This window comes from Thunnus thynnus, chromosome 17 (genome assembly GCF_963924715.1).
Source record: "Thunnus thynnus chromosome 17, fThuThy2.1, whole genome shotgun sequence".
Classification (NCBI taxonomy): domain Eukaryota; kingdom Metazoa; phylum Chordata; class Actinopteri; order Scombriformes; family Scombridae; genus Thunnus; species Thunnus thynnus.
Window position 1 is genome coordinate 4,051,700 of NC_089533.1, and position 21,606 is coordinate 4,073,305.

At 44.1% G+C, this 21,606-nt stretch overlaps 1 protein-coding gene across 4 annotated transcripts in view; it reads right to left on the reverse strand.

The window, feature by feature from the left end:
* LOC137200873 (RNA binding protein fox-1 homolog 3-like) overlaps positions 1–21,606 on the reverse strand; it is a 505,114-nt gene that overhangs the window by 242,808 nt on the left and 240,700 nt on the right. For all 4 annotated transcript variants that reach the window (XM_067615568.1, XM_067615564.1, XM_067615569.1 and 1 more), the window contains exon 6: positions 670–732. The gene's annotated coding sequence lies outside the window, so the exon portion shown is untranslated. The remainder of the gene's footprint in view (positions 1–669; positions 733–21,606) is intronic.

Consider the following 21,606-nt stretch of genomic DNA (forward strand, 5'->3'; position numbering starts at 1 on the left):
CTCATGCCAAAAAAATGATAAGAGCAATGTCAGTAAGAAAGGAAAGAAGACAGAGGAGAGATGCCTTTGTGTGTGTGTGTGTAAATATGGAAAGTGATGGATGAATCAGAAGTTTAGTCAACAGAGAGAAAAACCTTGGCTCCAGCTGCCCGGCTGTCTGATGAGCCACTCTATGCTTGTCAACATCATCCCCTATCATTCTCGCACAACTATCTACTCACAAAACCAAGACCCGCCCCCTTCATCCCTTCGGCAATTCCACCATCCTCCAAGAGGAGAAACACCTCCGAAAGCAGAACGGGTAGCTCGCAGCAGCAAGCAGCAGCAGCAGCAAGCGGCAGCGGCGGCGGCGGCAGCGGCAGCAGCAGCAGCAGCAATCTCTTCCCCCCCCCCAACGCCCCCCCTCCTCCCCTCTTCCCTTTTGCTCTCCTCTCTATTTCTGTGCATCCTCTCTCATTCCTTTTTGTCTCCACTTCTTTTTCTACCCTTCCCGCGCTGCCGCCGCTGCATTCGGCGCGGCGGATGAAAACATAAAAGAAGGCAAAGAATAAAAAAAAAAAAAAAAAAAAAAACACAAGAGAGAGAGAGAGAGAGAGAGAGAGACAGAGAGAGAGAGACAAACCGTCGTTGGGGAGGCTGGAGAAGCCAAATTAGCATGAGAATACTCACAGTGTTGTTGTTGAAGGAGCGCAGGGATGGGAGCGCAGCACCGGTCCCTCCGTCAGATACAACCTGCACACACAAGATTGAAGAGGGAAAAAAAAAAGAAAACTAGGCTGTGAGAGCGGCAAAGAGAGAGGAGAGAGGGGAGAGAGGAGGAGGAGGAGGAGGAGGAAGAGGAGGAGGAGGAGGAGAGAAGAGCAGAAAAAAGGAGGAGGAGGAGAAGAAGAAGAAGAAGGAGGAGGAGGGAGGGAGCAGAGCATCCAATGCACGCACCAACAGGAGCCCAAATAAAGAAATAAAGGATTCCTCAAGGAATGTGTGTGTGTGTGTGTGTGTGTTTGGCCAGTGTGTTTGTGTGTATTGTTATGAAGGGGAAGGGAGAGGAGGGGGGGGGGGTGAAGAGGTAGGTTGTCTTTGGAAAAATATGAAACACACACACACACACACACACTCACATGCGGGGTTGCACTTGGGTGCGCAATCACATCTGACGGGTCTGATGTGCAGTCCACCTACCTCCTTATCGCTACCTCACTCTTCCACAGCACCGTGCTCTCTCTCTCTCTCTCTCTCTCTCTCTCTCTCTCTCTCTCTCTCTCACTCAGTATCTCTCTCACTCTCTTGCTCACCCGCTCTCTCTCTCTCTCTCTCTCTCTGTTGCTCACACTGATGCCAGAGATTCAGCCGCTACAGGGGAGCTATCGCCCTCATCGCTGTATGCTACCAAAAGAGGGAGGGCACTGTCGGATCTCCCGTCCGCCCACTCCACCCGGCTCAACTCCACCCCCCCCCCCCCTTCCACACACACACATACCACATCACCACATAACTCTCCACCCTCCCCTTCACCTCCAGCTCCACCTCGAATGTACAGAGAAAGAGAATGCTTCAATTGAATGAAAACAATCCCAGTGGCATTGAGGCAATTATAGAGGCTGCTGGCGCTGTTTTCTGCTTTTTTTTTTTTTCCCGTCCTCCCCTCCTCTTTCTCGTTCCCTCTCTGTCCTCTCTCGGGCTGGTGGAGGGTCTGTTTTCTCTCTCTTTCCGTCTCTCCGTGCCCCAGACATATGCCACTATTAATGTAGCTTCTGTCACTTCAGCTGTTTCGGTCAGATCACTTCTGTCTCCGCTTCACGTAGAGTCCACCTCTTTACCTGCCTGCCTGCGCGGCTGCTACACCTTTCATAGCCCCAACCAAAAAGCTCACACAAAGTCTGAATCTCAACTCCACCTCGCACAACCTGACAGCACCATTCAGCTCCAGCAGCTACAGAGAGGTAAAACATATTAATCCTCCCGGCCTTATCAGGTCTCGCACGGCACCCGCGCAGCGCCCAAACAGCGCAAATGATTCAGGAGAAATTTTAATAACTGTCTTTTAGGTGTGTGTGTGTTTTTGATGCATGCTGTTCCTGTATTTTCTTTCTTCCTGTTTTTTTTTTTTTTTGAAAATCTTGCAGTGCATATATCACCCAAAATAAAAGAAGAGCAGTAAGTCAAACACCTCAGCCTCTAATCAGGTAGCCCTCCCTCCTTCCCCTCCACCCCCACACATCGCATCCCTCCAGCCACTACTGCACTTTATCTCCCCTCAATTAACATCTTCTGAGCGAGCCTCTATTATCTTAACCACACAGAGCAGAGGGGTCCTCCGAGGAGACGCCGTGGAGGACGGGCTGAGCTGTGGACAGAGGGCTCCCAGCCCTGCTGCCGCCGCTTCAATTCGCAGGCCTAATTAAAGCCCGAGTCTGACATGACAAACGGCGAGTGGAGGTGCAACAGAAACAAACACCGACAGAAGTGTTGCCTGTGCGGGAGCGTGTAGCCTGCAGGATTCTCTTTGTGAGGATTATCTGCCAGAAAACAGGCACGTTCACGTCAATGTCATGACAACATCATCTAAATCTCTTGACTGTTTGCTCAGTTTGATCGTGTTTATCTTCTACCTTCTGTATAGGCATCACCACGGTGTCAAAGCATCCGCTATAAATCATTCTCCATATGAGGGAGAGACAGTGAGACAACGCCGCCTCGCTATATCTCAAGGATTCCTATAAAATACAAAAAAGTGATACAGTTGGTTGGCGTCATGCTTATATATAGCTAATTTCTCTGTATAATACCCCCAGTGCCCTGTTTCATCTGTTTAGTTGCCCTCACCAACTTCAATTTCACCCTATGAAGCCATCAAACCACCCATTAAGCCATCAAGCTGCCCTCTTTGTCCTTGCTTCCCTGTTTGACAACAACAGCGAGAGCCGGTGTCGTGTCCCCCTGCTCTCTCACCACGGAGGTAGTCTGGCTATTTGGCCGGGCCCCCGCCGCCGACTTTGGCTCAGGCCAGACTATTAAGAGTATTCTATTACTGTTGGGTTAACCTGTCACGCTTGGCTGTGGCTCTCTTTATTGTCTGGCTGCTCTGAAAGGGCAGGGGATAAAACTCCATCAGCGGGACAAACGACCACACATGCCGCCATTCATCAGATGCTTGGGGGCTTTCCCCCCATGGACAGTGGCCACTACTACTTCTCTGATGCCCCCCCCCCCCTATAAAATGTGAGCTCCCAGGGGCAAATCTACACAGCGGGCGGATGAACAGGTCTCCCTCTTTAATCATGACTTGGGGAATAGCAGTTCTATCAGCGTTGGAGGAGCTAATGTATTGACTAAGATCAGGTAGTGCAGCAGGCGGTGTGGGGAAGTGATTAAGAAAACAGACTAGTGATCAGTGGATGACAGGGGTCAATCCCCTGTTGGGCAATTGGGTAGTGGCCTTGGGCTAGGTACTTAGCCCCAACCCACCACGCTAGACACTCAACTGTGCTAGTGGATAAAATGTCAAATTCAACTTCACCCTTTGCAAAGGTTCAAAGCAAGGAGATGACAGCGAACGCTTTGGTTATTAAAAAATTCATATCGTAATGAAACAGCCGTGTTCCATCTTCACACATCCCCCCTGCAGCAAACACGGCACTCCTTTTTTTTTCATGGGATCCATCAAGGGAGGGCCACAATTAAGTGACTAATTTGATTAGGAGATAATGTGAGTCCCACTTAATGGAAAGGACAGACTTCACAACACAGGCAGATTAGTTTGGTGGATGCCTGCTTATTAATTAAGACAGCCCTCCGTGCCCATATTAAGTCAAATGCACAGATGCAGTTTTTAATGGGTCAGGGTATGCGCAAGTAAGACAAATGGAAATCAGTATGTGCAAAAAAAAAAAAAGAAGAAGAAGCTGGTTAAGCTTGATGATGAAAACTGAAAATGACCATGGAATGTTTTAATTAAACTTGAAATAACTGCTACTTATAAAAAAAAGAAATGAAAACGAGTGGGTATACCCTTAAATATTTATTCATAACGCTTCATAAGGCAATAGGTAGCTGGACTTGTTGTTAAAACATGCCAAAGTACTTCTCATCTTGAATTTGACTGCACTGTGCTGTGTCTATGTTTCCACTGTGTGTCATTGCACACCATAGTAACAGAGAGTCATTATACTTGTTCAAATTACCTCTCTTGCTGTCATTCAGTTTTTTATCCCTGATACTACATAAGCCCTTCAGCAGATCTCCTGCTTTTTATTTATGATTTGATCTGCACGCTAAACCGCCGCTACAACTAGCGCTCCATTCCTCAGAATAATTGCCATAAACATACAATGAATAATTCATTAATAAACTAATTTAGCAAAAAGCTAATAAATGGGGCCGATTTTCGCTTCTATAAGCTATGGTTTAGGCTGAATTCTTGCCTTGACGTATAGGCTATATATGGACGGTGGGGTTCCTGTGCGAACAACTCTCTGTACCAAAGTCATTTTCTTTCGGCTTTCTCATGTGATATTTCTTTTTCAGAAGTCCAACAGATTTTGTTTGTAGCTTATGTCCTGCATGCCCCAACGGTTGCCCGCTGTACACTGACAATCAGCCAGACGGATCTCCAGCGCGACGATTTCTGAGTCCCTGTAGGAGAAGGTAAAAACCACAGACCTAAGCATGAGAGATTACTGTATTTGCAGCAGTCCTTGAGTTTTGTGCTAGGCGTCTGGCTGGCGTGTTCAGCCGCTGCGGTGCTCTGTCATTCCGGGCACACCGCACACTCCCAAGCGCTCTATTTACGGTGGCCGAATCCCTGCTGTGTGGAGTGGGAAGGGTATAATCTCCCAGCGGTATTCTGGGTGGTGAATCTGCCGGTGTTGTCTGTGCATACCAATGGCAACCTCACCTCTGTCTAAGGAGTTATGATCTATAAAGAAAGAAAAAAACCAAAAAAAAACCCTCAAAAAAACTGCAAGCCATGATGCGTCAAGATGTTAGGAGGGGAAATGGAGGTGTCTGGAAACCCCTAGTGAAGAAAGACATTCACATCACTCCTATCAACACTGCTAGTGCCAGTGTTACCACTTTGGTAGCTGCTACTCCTACCACCTGCCTCTGTGCAGTCACACTGTGCTGGATTCAATCAAGCAGCCGTGTAACACATCCACATCTATGCACTATGTTTACGCATCCCGCCACCTGCAGACACGTGGCTCATTCTGAGGGGCCGCGATCGTCCCGGTACACAACAACGTGATTGGATTTTATTTGACAAGTGGAACATTTCTGCAAACTGAGAGGTTAAGGAAGATGTAGGTTAAACTGCTGTGAGACTTATTGTCTTTGGATTACATGCAAAAGGAACAACTCCCCGAGGGAATATGCACGGCTCTGAAATCCGTTTAGCAAAACTTGCAGAGTTTGCACCACACGTGTGCATATAGTTGCCACATACGCATCGTGTGATAAAGCCCCAGAGTGAAAAAGCTTAATGAAGCCATGCGAGGGGCTAGTGTCTGCGGAGCAAGGTGTCAGGTGACTTCCCTCCTGGCTATACGCATGTCTCATTGATATGTGCGGCTCGATGAGGCCTTGGCTCTCTTCTGATTATGATGTCTGCTGAGAGCTGGGCCAGCTCAGGGTGAGAGCCAAACCGACAATGCTGAGATGGAGGGAAGATTCAGAGAGCCTCTGTTCTCTCACCGGGGGATCCCCCACATCATTTAGCGCCTCATGCAGATCGCTGCTAGTGGTAACACAGCCCTCTGGGCCCAGGGAATTAATGTACCAAGCAATGGCAGAAGTGATTTATTAAAATAACACACCCTGATGAGAGAGAGGAGCCAGGGTTGCTCTTCCTCAGCTCGTCCCCATATGCTGCAGAGAGAGGAAATGGAATCATATACGTGCTACGGAGAAAAGCAAGAGAGGAGAGACTGAGAGAAAGTGGACAGCCACTGCACAAATTGTGCGACAGTCCTCGCTGTCATTGCTTATTTATTTACCCTCTTTCCATTTGAGTCAGGCCTTGTATTAAATTGATCCCTCCTGCCGCGTTTTGCCTTGTTGAACAAGCGCAAAGCCCCGTTAAGTGTCTGTGAAAGGCTGGTGATTGTGTTTGCGGCGCCCCGGGTGCGCCGTGGCCGTCCGCTCCCCTCTATCTCCCCCGGACAGACGGGATTAGAAGCTGGGAGAGGGGCTGAATGACCCTCTGGGGGGGGACAAGAGACAGGCAGGCAGTGAGCAGCTTGGTTCGGGGCTCACAAACACACACACACACAAATACACACTGACAAATACAAGCCTATGCATGCTCATGCACACACATTCTCTCAGTCACACGCACACAAAGTGTTTAAGGTTGAGCTTAGCTTGCCCCCCAGACAGATGCATGGCCATGTGCAAAGGTAGACATGCACTTATCCATAAGGTCACACGTTAGCTACTGTACAAGCAGAGAGCTGTTGTTGTATGTAGCCTCCCACCGCTGAGGATATGTAAACATCTGCTGTGCAGCTAAACATACACACAAACATACGCTGTTTAATAGCTCAAATCTAAGCTCTGACATTTTATTATTTTTCCTGTTTTTTTTTTTTTTTAATCTAACCAATCAGGATTTGTGTAAGTCCCTGCTGACCTCAGCCCTGAATGTTACTGTAGACTGGTTACACAGAGGTACTAAACAGTGGGGCACTCTGTAGACTGAATGAAAGGAGCTGATGTGATTCCCTACTAGAGCTGCTGATGGTTATGCACAGTCAGACACGGAGCTGTACACAGGAGTTCTCACATTTACATACATTTACATCTTAGACATTTAGCTGACACTCTTATCCGGAGTGGCTTACTATACATATAAGAGTGGAGTAATTTCAAATTACTGAATTGCAAACACTTCAAGCAGCTGACAATAAGGAGTGCAGAGGTTAGAATAAGAGCGGCTAAACGGCAGAAGAAAGAAAATCTCTCAAAAGTGCGACCGAAATCGTGTAAAAGAGATTTAGTAGGAAAAGGAAGACAAGCAAAGTTGATTTTTGGGAGACACTAGTAAAAATTCATACGTAGCATGAATGTAGCATCCTTGAGGAAAAAATGGATGCCCAGTACTGTACATCTCAGATCCTGGAGAAGCTGTAGCACACATCTCCCAGCCTGCTCCATCTGAGACCCCAGGGGAACGTTACTGTACGGCTCTTCCCCCCCCCACCCCGTCAAAGCAATGGAGCAGCACTCATTCACATCAAGGAGCACGCTTTGAATCCATTCAGATCAGATGATTACGATGCCGGGCACCTGCCTCGGCGGGGCAGATAAGTGGAGAGGCTCCGTTCGACATTTACATCTCATACACCTCATCAAACACCGGGTCTTTGTAGTCATGTGTAACATTTGAATAAAGCAAAGTTAGAATTTTTAAGCACTGTGAAAATTCATCAAACCTCCCCGTCCGGTGAGGCCCTTGTCTCTCCTAGCAAATAACTCTTGGTTACCTTATTCAAACTGAAAGTGGCAGGGCTCAAATGAAATCAAGTCAAATCAAATTGTGCTCAGATGAAAAAGTGAGGCGTGAGGAAGGAGAGGAAAAGGGCTCGAAAAACAGTCACATTTTTTTCTAAGGGAGTTCCAGTTCTTTTCTACCCTTTAATAGCTCAGAACAGCAATTTACTTAATAATGCAGATGAATTTGCACAAAGCTAGCTTTAAAGCGGCAACCGTTTTATTGAAGTCAATGTCAAGTGTAGAGACAGGTAAGGGAGTCAGTGCACGGTATACAAAGATCAATGAGAGCTTTGCAGAGTTTTATATATGTAGCACTCAATACTGTGACCTTTCATCGTGTAATTGTGTCTAGGGCTGTGACGATAACTGCATTACTGCAATACCATGGTCATGTGATGCCTACCGCGGGGTTGAGCTCATTATCATCATCGCTGCAATTTTTTTTTTGTATATATATATATATATGTTGGAGAATCTGCATTGTCTCCGCTTGTTCCAGGAACCAGCACCAAGACCTCGGCATAGACCTCGGAGGACGCTGGAGGAAGCGGAAGTGAGGCAAGCTTGGCTAAAGGCTAACCCCGGTCAATCAGCTCTCCCATCAGTTCCTATAATAAACTAGATACGTTGCTTTTTCACCATGGTAAGAACAAATCCATACAATCACAGCCCTAATGTCTGTGTCACTAGATGTCTGATATAAGAAATGAGTTAGAAAAGACAAGTGTTTATCCAAAGACCTGAACAGGAAGACTAACGAAAGGAAACTTAATAGGCTTGCCGTGGTAGTCGGTGTTGCCGGTGTTACACGGTGCATACACATAATTAGTTCATTTTCACGTATCAGCACCCATTCCATCAAATAAAAAGGCTCTTATTTGTAAAATATTAAGCATGTTATCAATAGTCCGTGAAACGAGGAACATTACAATTATAAACAGAAGCAGTAACAGAGTAGCAGAGTGAGACATCTGTCCTCCCTCCTGCATTCTGCTGTAAACACACGTAGCTGTTAGCAAGCAGCTGCTCTCATGTCTCCCCGGATCTCGGTGCTTGTTTTTTCTGCAGGAACTCTCCCGCTCTCTGCCTGTTCAGCCTATTCTCTCTCCGGATGGTAGGCGGGTTGCTCCGGTTCTGGTTCTAACCATCAGTCGTCCTCTGGCTCGTCCCTGTGTGCGCCGCAGCCCGGCTGTACGCAGAGGACGAGCGGCTAGCAGCAGCCAGTCACTAGAGGAGGAGGATCTAAACTAAAAATAATATAACTACATAACTACAAATATAACTATAAATAACATTAAAGATCAAAGTAAGCTCTCTACAGATATTGAGCATCTAGCAATATCTTATCTTGTATAATGTCTGGTGTAACCGGTAACGTTATTAACCGGTGGGAAAATTTCCTCACTGTGGCATCGCTTAACCTTAAACTCATGCATGTGGAAGCATAAATGGGAAAGATGTTGTTCAATGACATGTCTTTACATTACAAAAGTGCGATGATGAATGGATCCAGACAGAGAAAGAGCCGAATGCAGACAAAGGCAGACGATGTAGGCAGACTAACAGAGCGACACAGAGCGAGAGGCAACCTCGATTCGTACCGGGTTTCCTTCCTGCCTTCAGCTTGAACTTTCGTGGCAAAGATGAAATAAAATAACAATGGGTTACCATAGCAATAACTGTGGAGCACATAACTAAGTAGTATGAGAGATGGGGAGCATCTCGCGGGGGCATCCAGCTTTTATCTGTCAGCCGCAATCCTCCATCATCAAAGCTCTTCTCCACTTTCAGTGCCAAGACTGAAAGACACCAGTGGATCATTAGTCTCCAGTGAAGAAGACAGTCATTTATCCATGTGTTTTTTTTTTTCCCCCTTCTTTTCCACAAAAGTTAAGAGTGAAAAGAGGGTTTGTGTGGGTAAGAAGGAGTGAAAGAGAGAAAAAAGGTAGAAATCTTTTTTTTCAGCAAGTCAATTTCTCTGGGCGCTAACCTGGTTCCCTTTGGGCTACCTGTGCAGGTATCAAGCCTGCGGTCTGACGGGCTCCTCTCTCTGTGAAGCAGCAGCCCTTTGCAGCACATCAATACACTGAACTTTTCCTGCCGAGTACCTGAGCTCTCCTGCATGACCCGCTCCTCCTTTATCTATTCTGTTTAAAGATACCGGTTGCAGGAGAAGGAGCTTGATTACCTCCTGGGACAACCCCGCTCCTCTTTAAGTTTGCCAAGTGAGAAAGTCTTCAGAAGTTTGTTGACAGATCTCTGCTGCGGCGGGAGGGAGCAATGGACATGGTAACCTTGGCTCTCCAAAGGACAAACAGGGAGTTTTGAAAAGATCAAGCGGGAGGGAGTGTGTTTATGGAGAGGAGACGGACAGGAACAGGACGGCACGGCGAACACAGGTGTGCATGGGGAAAATATATAATACCATACGCAGAGCTTTCTAGGATTCCAATCTTACTCATGGATATGATCAAGATAAAGCGACGTCCCTGGAATTCCTTTTGCATGAAGAGGAATACAAATGAGAGCCTAACATGTTGAAGCAAACAATGTGTGAAGCACGGACAAAAAGGCTTCATTTAAATGTGTTAAACAGGCAAGCTTTCATTCCTCTGCTGCATTCATAAATTCGGGTACAGCGTGTTCTTTTACAGTCCAACAAGGATGCTTGATAGTACAAGAATGCTTTTTAAGAATCGGTTTGTACTTTTTTATGTGAAAGTCTCTGGCAGTGTTTTTTGTAAATCAAAGCAAATTGCCTTAAGCAAATGTCGGACATGCAAAAAACCCCGGCATTTCAGCATTTGGGCAATTCGGCAATGAGGATGCAGCATATTTTCGGCAAGATAATGAATACTGTTTATGTGAAAGCAGTGTTTTTGCCTGAGACTCTCTTCAGCAGTGATGCTGTTGTGTGCGTGCAGAGCCGCACAACAGCAGTGGAATAACTTAAAACTACCTTTTTAATTGCTCCAGATAGGTTGATTCGTGTTCATAAGCGACGTTTCCACCACAGGAACTTTCCCCAGGGACTAAGAGCCTTTTGAGGAAGTCAGTTCCCCTTCCTGTCTCCACCAGTAGAGGTCTAGGGCTGTGACGATGGAGCTTTGACAGTCACTAGAAGCACATTCATGGCCCCTTGTTTCTGTGAGGTATCTGTGTTGTGGCTGAGCTAGCGTAGCGTGCTGATATTTATACAAACTGAGGCTATTATGTGACTATTTCCTGCTCTTTGAAATATTTTTTCTTTCTTCTTCATCGTGATATATCTTAGATTATTTCTTTGTGATATATCATGTATCGCAGAATCGCCTTTGTTGTGATATCTTGTTATCAAGGGAAGAATATCGTCATAGTATCGTATCGAGAGTTCATCTGATTGGTCAAACACAGACACAGCGCTTCATTCACAAAACAAGGAAGTACTCTAGCATTGATTTAGGACCAGTTAGGGACGAGGGGAGGACATTTCTCTCCGTTTGTTAACGTGAAAGTAAAGTTAAGCTTTGTTGTTGCCTTCCTGGGTTAGGGTTAGGGTTATGGTTATGGTTAGGGTTATGGTTAGGGTTATGGTTATGGTTAGGATTATGGTTGGGGTTAGGGTTATGGTTATGGTTATGGTTAGGGTTAGTGTTATGGTTAGGGTTATGGTTAGGGTTATGGTTATGGTTAGGGTTATGGTTAGGGTTATGGTTATGGTTAGTGTTATGGTTATGGTTAGGGTTAGTGTTATGGTTAGGGTTATGGTTAGGGTTATGGTTAGGGTTAGCAGCTGTGGAGAGAAAGAAGCCCGTGAATGAGAGAAATGAAAATGTTATTTTCTGATTGTTTCATGGCGGTTATATTCTAAAGCAAATAAATAGAAAATAAATAATCATCAAATACTCAACAGATGATTTACCGTGTGGAGAAAGAAAGTCTTAGTTTAATTTATTTTCTCTTTTTCCATTCATTCATTCATTACACGCAGCAGTAAACACAAAGAACAACAGGACAAATCTGTGTTGTTTTTTTTTTCCTCATGTGTGAACGCTACATTTTAAGCACCAGCGTAATGTTTGATTCCTCATGGGTCTAGTTTGCATGATCTTCCTGGTTCCTCAGATGCAGTGGAAGTGCAAACAGGGTTGCACAACTAGTTCCAAGTTTAGTTCCTGCGATTAGTTCCTCTGGTTCCTGGAACTTTTGGTCCAAATAGGACTAAAGAGTCATGTACGTGTTAATTTTACGTGGAGTTTTTAATAGTAGAAAGGCTCTGGGGGCCAGGATAACTATATAAATGTCACAGAATGGAATGTCTCAACACGGAAAATGTGTTTTTACTCAACATAGATAAAAATAGATAATATAAATACATATCAGATAACAAAACATGGAACATAATAACTATCATAACACTACAGAGCGGGTCCAAACTGTACTCGGTCTAATCGGGTCAGATCTCCTTTTACTGCCGCAGGTCTTGAGTCTGTATGTCAATGGACCCGATGATGAGACCCAGCTGTCATCATGTGGTACATCACAGTCACAGCGGGAGAAAACAATGTGTATTGAGTGAGAGGAGAATGTAAACTGTGAATTGACGTGAGGAAAAAAAGTAAAAGAAAAAGGAGAAGAAGGAGGTCAAATCAACTAGAACATCAGCTGTTTTTGCTCCTGTTCTACGCAAGATTCGACAAAGATGAGAAAATCAGCTGTGCACAAATTTTATGTTGTTAAATTTAATCTGGAATTTGATTCGCAGATGTAACATTTGTTATTAATTGATATTAAATAAAATAAAGAGTAAATAGGTTAGAACATTGTCTTTTGTCTATCACCCAGAAGGTTTTATTGTTGGTACAGGAGGAGGAATGGGATTTTTAGTTATTATATTACATGTTATGTAAGGGATAATCAACGAGTAGGTGTGCGTTAAATGGTTTTAAGACACGACGTGGAGGCGCCTCCGCGAAGTACACGCCGCCAGCCGCACAGCCACACTGTAGTCGCTGCCAGCTTGAAACGAGGCATAAAATTCACGTAAGGTGTCATTAAGCATAACCGCAGTCTCCAAAATCAGTGTTCTTTTGTTTTTTGGTGGAGAAAGTCTCTCAGTATATTAACTGCCCATTTTGTTGCCTTCCTTGTATTAATCTCATCCTCCTCTTCCTCTGTCATTTTAAGCTCTTCAGGTGTCACTTCCTTGTGCCGTTTATCGCTCGGTTTCTTTCTTTTCTTCTCCATTTCTTTTTTCCCTCTGCTGCATCTCATTCGTCAAAACTTCATGACCAGTAAGCTTTGACAGCTGCGCTCTTTAACGTTGCTATGGTTACGGATTACGGATGAATTTAGAATGGTGATTGGACTTGAGCCGAACTATGTGTGCAATACACGGTTTTAACGCCAGTACTCACTCAGACCATCGTATAACTGTGTTTGAAGCGTATAAACAAATTATTTTCCTTTCTATGACTTTACATCCATTTTTAGGGCTTTATTATTATAACATCGCTGCTCTTTCTCACCAAGGCAGGTCTATGCGGGTCTGGTCTGGCTGTGCTCGGGTCCTCCTCGGGTCAGGTCTCTCTTTTTTGAAAATTAATTTATGCACATCGGGTATGGGTAGGTTTTCCACAGGTTTGTTTCGGGTCTAGTCCAACATTTTGGACCCGTGAAGACCTCATCACTACACCACTACTACACTACAACAACACTCTGCAGCCTCAGTGGCGTAGGCTACATCCTGTCAACAAATCCTATCCGACAAATCGATACCGCCCAACTCTTCACTAGTAACAACCTCTTCGCCACAGACATTCAAAACATTGATTTTGTTGAAGTAATTTGTGGTCCTTATGTTATAATTCTACTGTCTTTGCCTAACAAGTTAGCTAAATACACCACCGCTTCGCTTGAGTCAGAAACAATCGGCTGCACATTTGCTCTTTCTAGCAGCATCACAGCACACGCACTGTAGCCATGGTGACTCGCATTCATTGTAATTATTATATACCATGTGAAAGTTTCAGCAGCAGCATTCGTCATTTAGCAGCGCTGCTGTAGGTGAAACACTGTGAAAGTGTTAATGTAATATTTTTCAAACACACAGGGGAACGCACTGATGTTAAACAAGTGAACAAGGCATGCGGCATTCAAGCAATTCAGCTTTAAGGAGCTTCGGTCGAGCCTGGTTTAGTCTAACCTGTATAATGGATCAAGGTTCATTAGTATATGAAGCTCTTTTTTACAATCATACTGTTTGTGAAAGCTTCTCTCAACATTTTCAAAAGCTAAGCCATAAATGTATAATGCAACTGATGCAACTGATATAGACTGCAGAGTATTTGGTATATGATGGATATAACTTATATCTAGTCTAACCTGTATGATGGATTCATGTATCTGAATGTGACTTCCATATATAATGTTGTTTATGTGAAGGCTTTTGTTAATATTTTCAAAGGTAAAGCCTAAAAAGCATAAAGCAGCTGTTACACAGGTGAACAATTCGGCATGCAGGCAGTTGAGCATTGACACTGCAGTGTATTTGGACAAGATGATGAATATACCATACATCTAGTCAAGACTGTATAATGGATCCATGTGTCAGAGTGTGACTTGGAGGTGTTTCCTGAGGAGCGCTGTGTGTCTCCGGGCCTTTATGAGATCCAGTTGGTTGTATAAGTGTATGTGTGTGTGTGTGTGTGTGTGTGTGGCTTTGTAGCTGCTGGGCTCCACAGGTACACAGGCCATCGATCACACGATGTGACCATTATACACAGGCAGGGGTGGAGGTGGATAATGCTCCCACCGCTGCCACCGCCAGGGCCTCGACCGCTCGCGGGTCAAGCGTTTGGCTGGCCAGCGGTAATCAAGCCGACAGCGGGCTGCCTGTCTGCATGACAGATAATGTCACTAACACTCATCTGTACTCACAAGCACGCAAATACACCCACCCACACACACACACACACACACACACACACAGTCTACCAGTTGGCTTCTGTGATGCAACAAAAAAAAAGCACCTGCAGGAGGTAGCAAGGTTTAGATTAACTGACACAATTTCACATTAACTTTCATCACAGAAATGGATATAACCTGCTGTATTTTTCATTAAGAGACCAAAAAGCTACAACGAATTGAACCTAATGTATCTCAGCATGTATTAAAAACACATAAAAGAGCCACACTGTAGCATCTGGATGATGCATTCTTTCATTTTGATAAACACACCCAGTATGTTTTGTTTTTCTTTTCGCTGTGAATATTTAAAATCCTTCCCAGAGCATGCTCACTGACATCTCGCCAACAGTTACTCTCCGGAGATCAAAAAAATTACTATCACACAGTTCTTCCGCTATGAAATACGCTTGCCACGTTGCTCATAATGAAGTAATACGTTATTCAAGCGCAATAATGTGACTGTTTCATGTGTTTTTAATAGTTTTTTTTTTTTTGCACAAAAATTTATATAGCACACAAAGGCAATACTTGTTAGCAGGATAAACTCATTGTTGGTTTTAGGTTCTTCAGGGGATTTGTTTATAAAATTAAAAAGAAAAAAAAAAAGATAAAACAGCACTGGCATTATCCTTTAAAGCTGCTGTATGAGATATTTCTGCAATAATACAGTAACCTCATTAACTTCAAACCGGGAAAGGAGGCAACATCAAAAGAGTGTTTCCACTCCTAATTTTAAGGCTAGCTGTAGAGTGAAGATTCAAAACCAGCAGGTTAAATATAAAATTGTGAAACGGCGGTGAGAGATTCAGAGTTGGGCTCCGCAGCGATGGTTCCACCTGTTCAACATCTCCGCCGTCAAGACTCTAAAAGACGAGGAAGACCAGGAAGTGTTAAAAAGTATTTAAATCATCAGTTACATCCAGATCCCATTTGTTGTTGTCAACGTGACGAATTAATGCCAGAAAGAGATGTGTATACCCCAATTATTATCAAAAAAAGAACCACACACTTCATTTCAAGTTTACTTTAAGCCAGACTGTATTTGCTAAATGTTCTAATTTGCAAAAGCAGACGACATTCACGCGAGCCGTCACATCGCCGTCTACTTCACGTCAAAGCATCTGCTGCTGTTTGAGCCTCCGAATGGCAGGTGGAAGACACGAGCGAGGAAGGAAGGAAGCAGGTGAGACACACAGACGAGGGGGGTGGGGGGGGGGGGTGGGAGGGAAGAAGAGAGACAGAAAGAGACGGAGACAGAAATAGAGGAGGAGAGCAGATAAAGAGAGGGGAGAGGATGCGGTGAGGAAGCAGAGCGTAGTAGAGCCGGCCGCTGGGACTGTGAGGAATGAGCTGGCTGTGCTATAGGAGGCCTTAATGAGCATTCTCTCTAAAACCCAGGAGAGTCTCTCTACAGCTCTCGCCCAATCTCTGTCTTTTCTCACAGCCAACAAGGTACAGACACACAAAGCATGCTTGCGTGATGCCGTATGCACAGATTCATACGGAACTTAAAAAGGGGAGGTTGACGTAGACTCTTGTATATATCGCGCTGTAACTCGCACGCCGGGGTCGGTTATAATTCACTGTCACCTCCGCGGAGCTCACAGCCGTCTAAATCCTCTCTCGTAATGAAACAACATTAACGGGCTACATGACACAGTTCTCTCCGCTCCTGCAGTAAACACTAATATCTTGCTCTTTTTCAATTCCGTTGCATTAAATTGGTACAGTGAAGTCAGCGTGGATCCTAATGAACCAATAAACCTGAACCAAAGGGAGAAGTGTGGCAGCCGTTGCTCAGATAATGGCCACTTTATGCATTAGCAAAACACCTGTGGTAATAATGGCTTCCTACTGTAGATCCGTTTTTTTTTTTTTTTTTCCTTCCTCTCTGCAGACTAATGTGCCCTTGATTCTCTCTCACTTATCACTCCTCCCAGCTGTAGTTATGGATGGAAGGGCACGACAGAGGGTACCCTTGTAAGTGTTTGTGTGTAAAAGCCTCGGGTTCTTATCCCCCGACCCCCCCCACCCCCCCCCCCCCCCCCACATCCCCTTAAAAAACAGCCCCTTTATTTTTTTTCCCCCGGGAAAATGGCTGAATGACAAGGTATCCGCCGATCCTGAATTATGACTCGACGCATGCGGGCCTGAAAAATGGAAAAATGATGAACAACGGGACAAAAAAAAATTCAGGGGGAACAAGTTGCAGAGGCGACAGGGACAGCTGTAAATCTGTTTCTGGGACAGGGCAGGAGATGAGGCAGAAACACGACCGCAGGAGGAGGAGGAGGAGGAGTGTGTAGGTGTGTACATGTTTGTTTTCTTTCTTGCTGTGTGCATAGGTATCTACAGAGGATGAAGAAGAAACCACCTTTATTTAGCAGAAGTGATTAGACCTCTCTGTTGCCTCTCAATCCCAGCCCCCTGAGTGGCTATGAGGCTGCTGCCCGTGAGCAGACCGGGCCTTGGAAACCATCCAGAGCCTCTGAACGACTCACTCTCATTAACTATTAACCAGTGACTCGGGCCTTAAATCATCTCAGTGGTCCCCAGCCTGCTGACCCTGCTGTGGATGGTGGAGGCAGCAGCGGAGCAGTGTTTCATCAGAGCTTGCCCACCGGACACCCTGCTGATTTAATGGGCTACAATTACACTGCTTCTGACACAATATATGGCAAACATTTATAGATTTCCCTCCCACCAACTCCACAGCTAGCAGCACCAATACAATTTTTTTTCCCCTCCTCACCAACCTGCTTGACAACCAGAGCATCAGTATGACTAAATTACATGTTGTGAATTCAGCACCACGCTGACCTAGAGGCCAGTGCATATGGTAAATCCTGCCTTGCCTGAGGCTATTGTATCATGTATACAGTACATAAGAACACACTATACAGTAGAGCATCACTATACTCATAAAGCAGCTATTTATTATTTATTTCACAGCCCGCTAGACAAGCAAGGACTGAAGATAGCGGCTCACTAGTTGTGTTAAAGAAGCGATGTAATGAGGAACCAGTCGTCATGGTGGAACCATATGGCTGGCCTGCTATTTATGTATAGATGGTCTGATTAAGTCAGGTCTGGAGGCCCCAGAGTACAGCAGTTAGTTGATGGTGACTGGAATGGGCTACTAGGACGCCACCGAGCCCAATCAAGCGCGACGGGAAAAAAATTAGACAACAGTCCCCGGAGAACCGTGCCTTGTTTTTTTTTTTTTTTTTTTTGTTCCTTCGTTAAAGAAGACATGCTAATGTGTATCTTACTATAAGTGGATCTCAACTGAGATAGTGCACGGGGAGCTCTGGGTCGTCATCAATCATACCGTTGATGTCTATTGATTCTGTCCAGACTCATTATGACAGACGCCTGGCCTCCACATGTGTCCTGTACGTCGTTGGCGTCGTTAGGGATTTTGTGGATGTGATGCTCAGATAAACATGTAATGGGAAGTTTTTGGTCAAAGAGTCACAGTGGCTTGTGGAAACATCAAAAACTACACACCGCTTGGTTTTTTAAATTAGCCAATTAATGTAAAAAAAAATGTACGCTGGGAAGTATCCTTTTCTTGATAATTGTGTTTGCTTGTTTTCCAGGTTTGAATTTTCAATGACGTGGCTTGGCAACGCTGCATCATCATCAACTTTATAACCTTTTAGATCATTTTAACCCTGTTTTACTTTTTAATCCTTTGTCCTGAACATCATTTTTCTAGTTTGTATCCTCATTCTTTATGTGTATTTAGTTTCTTTTACCTCCTATACAGCACTTTCTAAACATGTTTTGAAAAGCTCCATACAAATAAAGTTCAGCACGATCATCATTACCAATCTGCAAATCAACTGCATCAATATAAAGCAACATAACTTTGACAAAAAGCCAGAACATTCAGTTTGAAACATGTTTTCACTAAACCATAGTGAAGCTGTGAATGAATGTCTGCATTTGATGACCAACACTTGCTCATCAATAGACACAGTATGAATAGAAAAGACAATAGGCACTTAAGAAAGAAGCTATCTATATAAAGTTTGAGAAACACCAAAAATGGCGGCACGTGCATTTGACAAATTTACATGTATTTGTCCAGTGACTGGTGTTAATTAATTTCTTACCCTTGAACTAACCCTGACCCCTGACGCACATACAAACACAACCGACTGTCCTCCAAGTATACTAATCTCGTAGTGTCGCCAAGGTTATCTCATTGAAATACCGTTTTTGTCTCCGGGGGTTTGACAGCAGTCTGGAGTTTTGGTTATCAACATTTCTTGGAGGCAGACTTCCCTCAGAGGAAGAAATAATTAGTCTGATAAACAGATTGAATGGCCACATTGTTTTTTTCTACATTATTTGGTTTGACATCGTGTTCATGTTAGCTTTTTTCTATTTTGGGAAGGGTCATGTCTATTGAAGAAATATGCCTTGACTTAAAGTACAACTGAAATTAAATTGCCTTTTTTGTCTACTACAGCATACATATCTGCTCTGTAAATCACTCGTCCTGTGTTTTCCTTTGAGAAAAAAAAACAAAACAGAAACCAGAGAGAAAAGGGAGAATTTTAGATTTAAATTAAAACAAAATTAACCTATGCTTATGTAAGCTGGAGTCCTTATTTCAATACAAGCAAATCAAATCTTTGCATAAAGTGATAATGCTGTTCTATCATCAGCAGAGCAGACGGTCACACTGAGCCTGATTGCATCCTGCTACACAACACAAGAGCCACAGACTCTGAACAACAACCCACATTAGCTTTCCTGCTAAAGTCTCCTTCTATAACTATAACAAACATAAACACACGTCTTGTCCTGCGCCTTAGCTTGTTGAATAAGCCACCAAACAAACATTCACTGGAGAAAAGTGCACCGCTAACGTTAGTTAGCAGGCTAATTCGGATAGCTAATTAGCTGCTCAGCTGCAGCACATTAAACAGCATGTAAACATACCTGCGAATGTCATGTCAGACCTGCTAGATGCTAGTTTGGTCGTTGCTCTTCAAAGTCCCTGTTAGCGACACGTTGTCTGTCCATGACGTGTAGCTATAGCGGTTTCTTGACTTTGTCTCCGTTTGCTAACACCTGCCAGCTGTTGTCACTACAAACTAGCCTCTGACCCCAAATCACAAAAGGAGCATTTCTGATATTTTCCCAGAGATCTTTTTTCTTCATTCTGATAATTAAAAACTATTATTAACACATTTAAATAACATGCAGACATTATTTTTGACTGCAAAGAGGGATGATTAAACGTCATTTCAGTCAGACTGTAAAACAACTTGTACAGCGTTTGGTGTCATAGAGGATGATGGAGAAACAGCCTTCAGTGTGCAGAACAACAGACCTTATTGAATTGCTGCTGAAAAAAAGTGAAGATGTTGAAGGCTGTTCAGTCTGGAACCAGGGAAAAGAAAATAATGTTTCATGTAGTAAAAATGTTTAAACATCATACAAGTCAAGAATTTTATCTTTAAAAAGAAAAACTAAAAAAAATAAGCTCTAATGAAAATGTTAGACAGGATGACACAATGAAGCAATTTTACATCTTTAGCACTTTAGTAAAATGCACTCAGTAAAAGATTGTGGGCTCTCACCATTAAAGTTTGCCTAAACTGGTGATATTATTCCTGTCTGTAGAGCAGCTCTGCCTTTGAGAAATACTCACTATTCTTCCTCTTTTTTTGTCATTATTTTGCAGGTAGGAAAGGAATGCATCACATTTCTTTTGACAAAGAACAGCAGACAGGAGTTTTCAGGAAAAAAAAAGGCGAAGCTACTGTCTGTCAGAAGAACACCAATCTCAGTAACGTAGGAGTAATGCAAAATTCTGACAAAATAAATGACAGTGACCCATGCATTATCCATTAGCTGGTTTTAGCTCTGTCACTATAGGGCGCAGTGGAAAAGCCTCTATAAGAGTTAATGATTCAGACTGGGATCCGGTGGGAGGGAACCTGCTGGGTAAAACCGGCCTGTAGGAGTTGGCCTCCAGGCATGTAGGAGGCCTTTGTGCCAAACACAAGGCCTGAATCCACCACACCACCGCACAGTGACAGGAAGAGGGAAAGAGCTGAGATATTGGGCCTGTCCTCCTACTCTGTACTTCCTGAGATGAGTGTGTGGTGTGTGTGTGTGCTTACTCGTTCTACGAGGTGGTGTATATATATGTACCGTATATGTCTGTTGTAAACAGAGTGCCCCTCTGCAAATACACCATATGTTGTATAACGTTACTTTGAGGTTTGTTTTCTTGCTCTCTGGGTTTTGTTCGGTGGGCAGTGTGGATGTTTTGGGAGCAGAGCAGTGTGGAGGCGACCACAGCGTTCTCCATGGCTCAGACCTGGCCTTTGGACCATGCGTGCAGTGTAGGCCTGCTGACAGGCATGGGACTGATGCACTTCACAGCTCCCTGTGACCCCCCCAACCCCCTCCCCACCACAACCACACACACATAGTAGAAGTGAGCTTGACTTGGCCTCTTGATTTAGCACTGTGGGTGGCAGAAGCCAGAAGCCAGGAATCTAAAAGGAATAGAAAATGGCCTGACTTGTCTGTCGTTTTCTGCCTTGCAGTATTTTTTATTTTTTTTATTTCACCGAGCCTTCTGTCCACCTAGTGAATGTAAGTCCAATATTCACTCTCTTTTAGCTCTGTTTTTGCTCTCAACCAACTCCTGAGGGAAATATCTGGCACTTTAGCTGCTAAATGCTCCACTATGTTCACCAGCTAGTCTACAGCTAACCATGTGTGTTTGCCGTTTGGTGCTCAGCAGGTAGTGTACAGCGACTTTTTAGAGCTTCTTCTCTGAAAATTCAACGTTATGAGAGAGCTCAGAGTGAAGCAAATCACCACGGCAGGAAACGGTGTGTTTAGAGTGAGAGGAGAATGGGGTTTTTAGTTATTATATTATCTGTGTTTGAAGCGTTTCTATGACTTTACATTCATTCTTAGGGTATTTTGGATCTGTTTTGGATCGGATCTGTTATGTTTGGATCTATTCGGGTCGGGTCTGGCTGTGCTCGGGTCAGATTTCTCTTTTTTGAAAATTAATTTATGCACATGGGGTTCGGGTAGGTTTTCCATGGGTTCGTTACGGGTTGGGTCCAACATTTTCGATCAATGAAGACCTCTACTGTAGATTGTCATTTCTTACATTGTTAT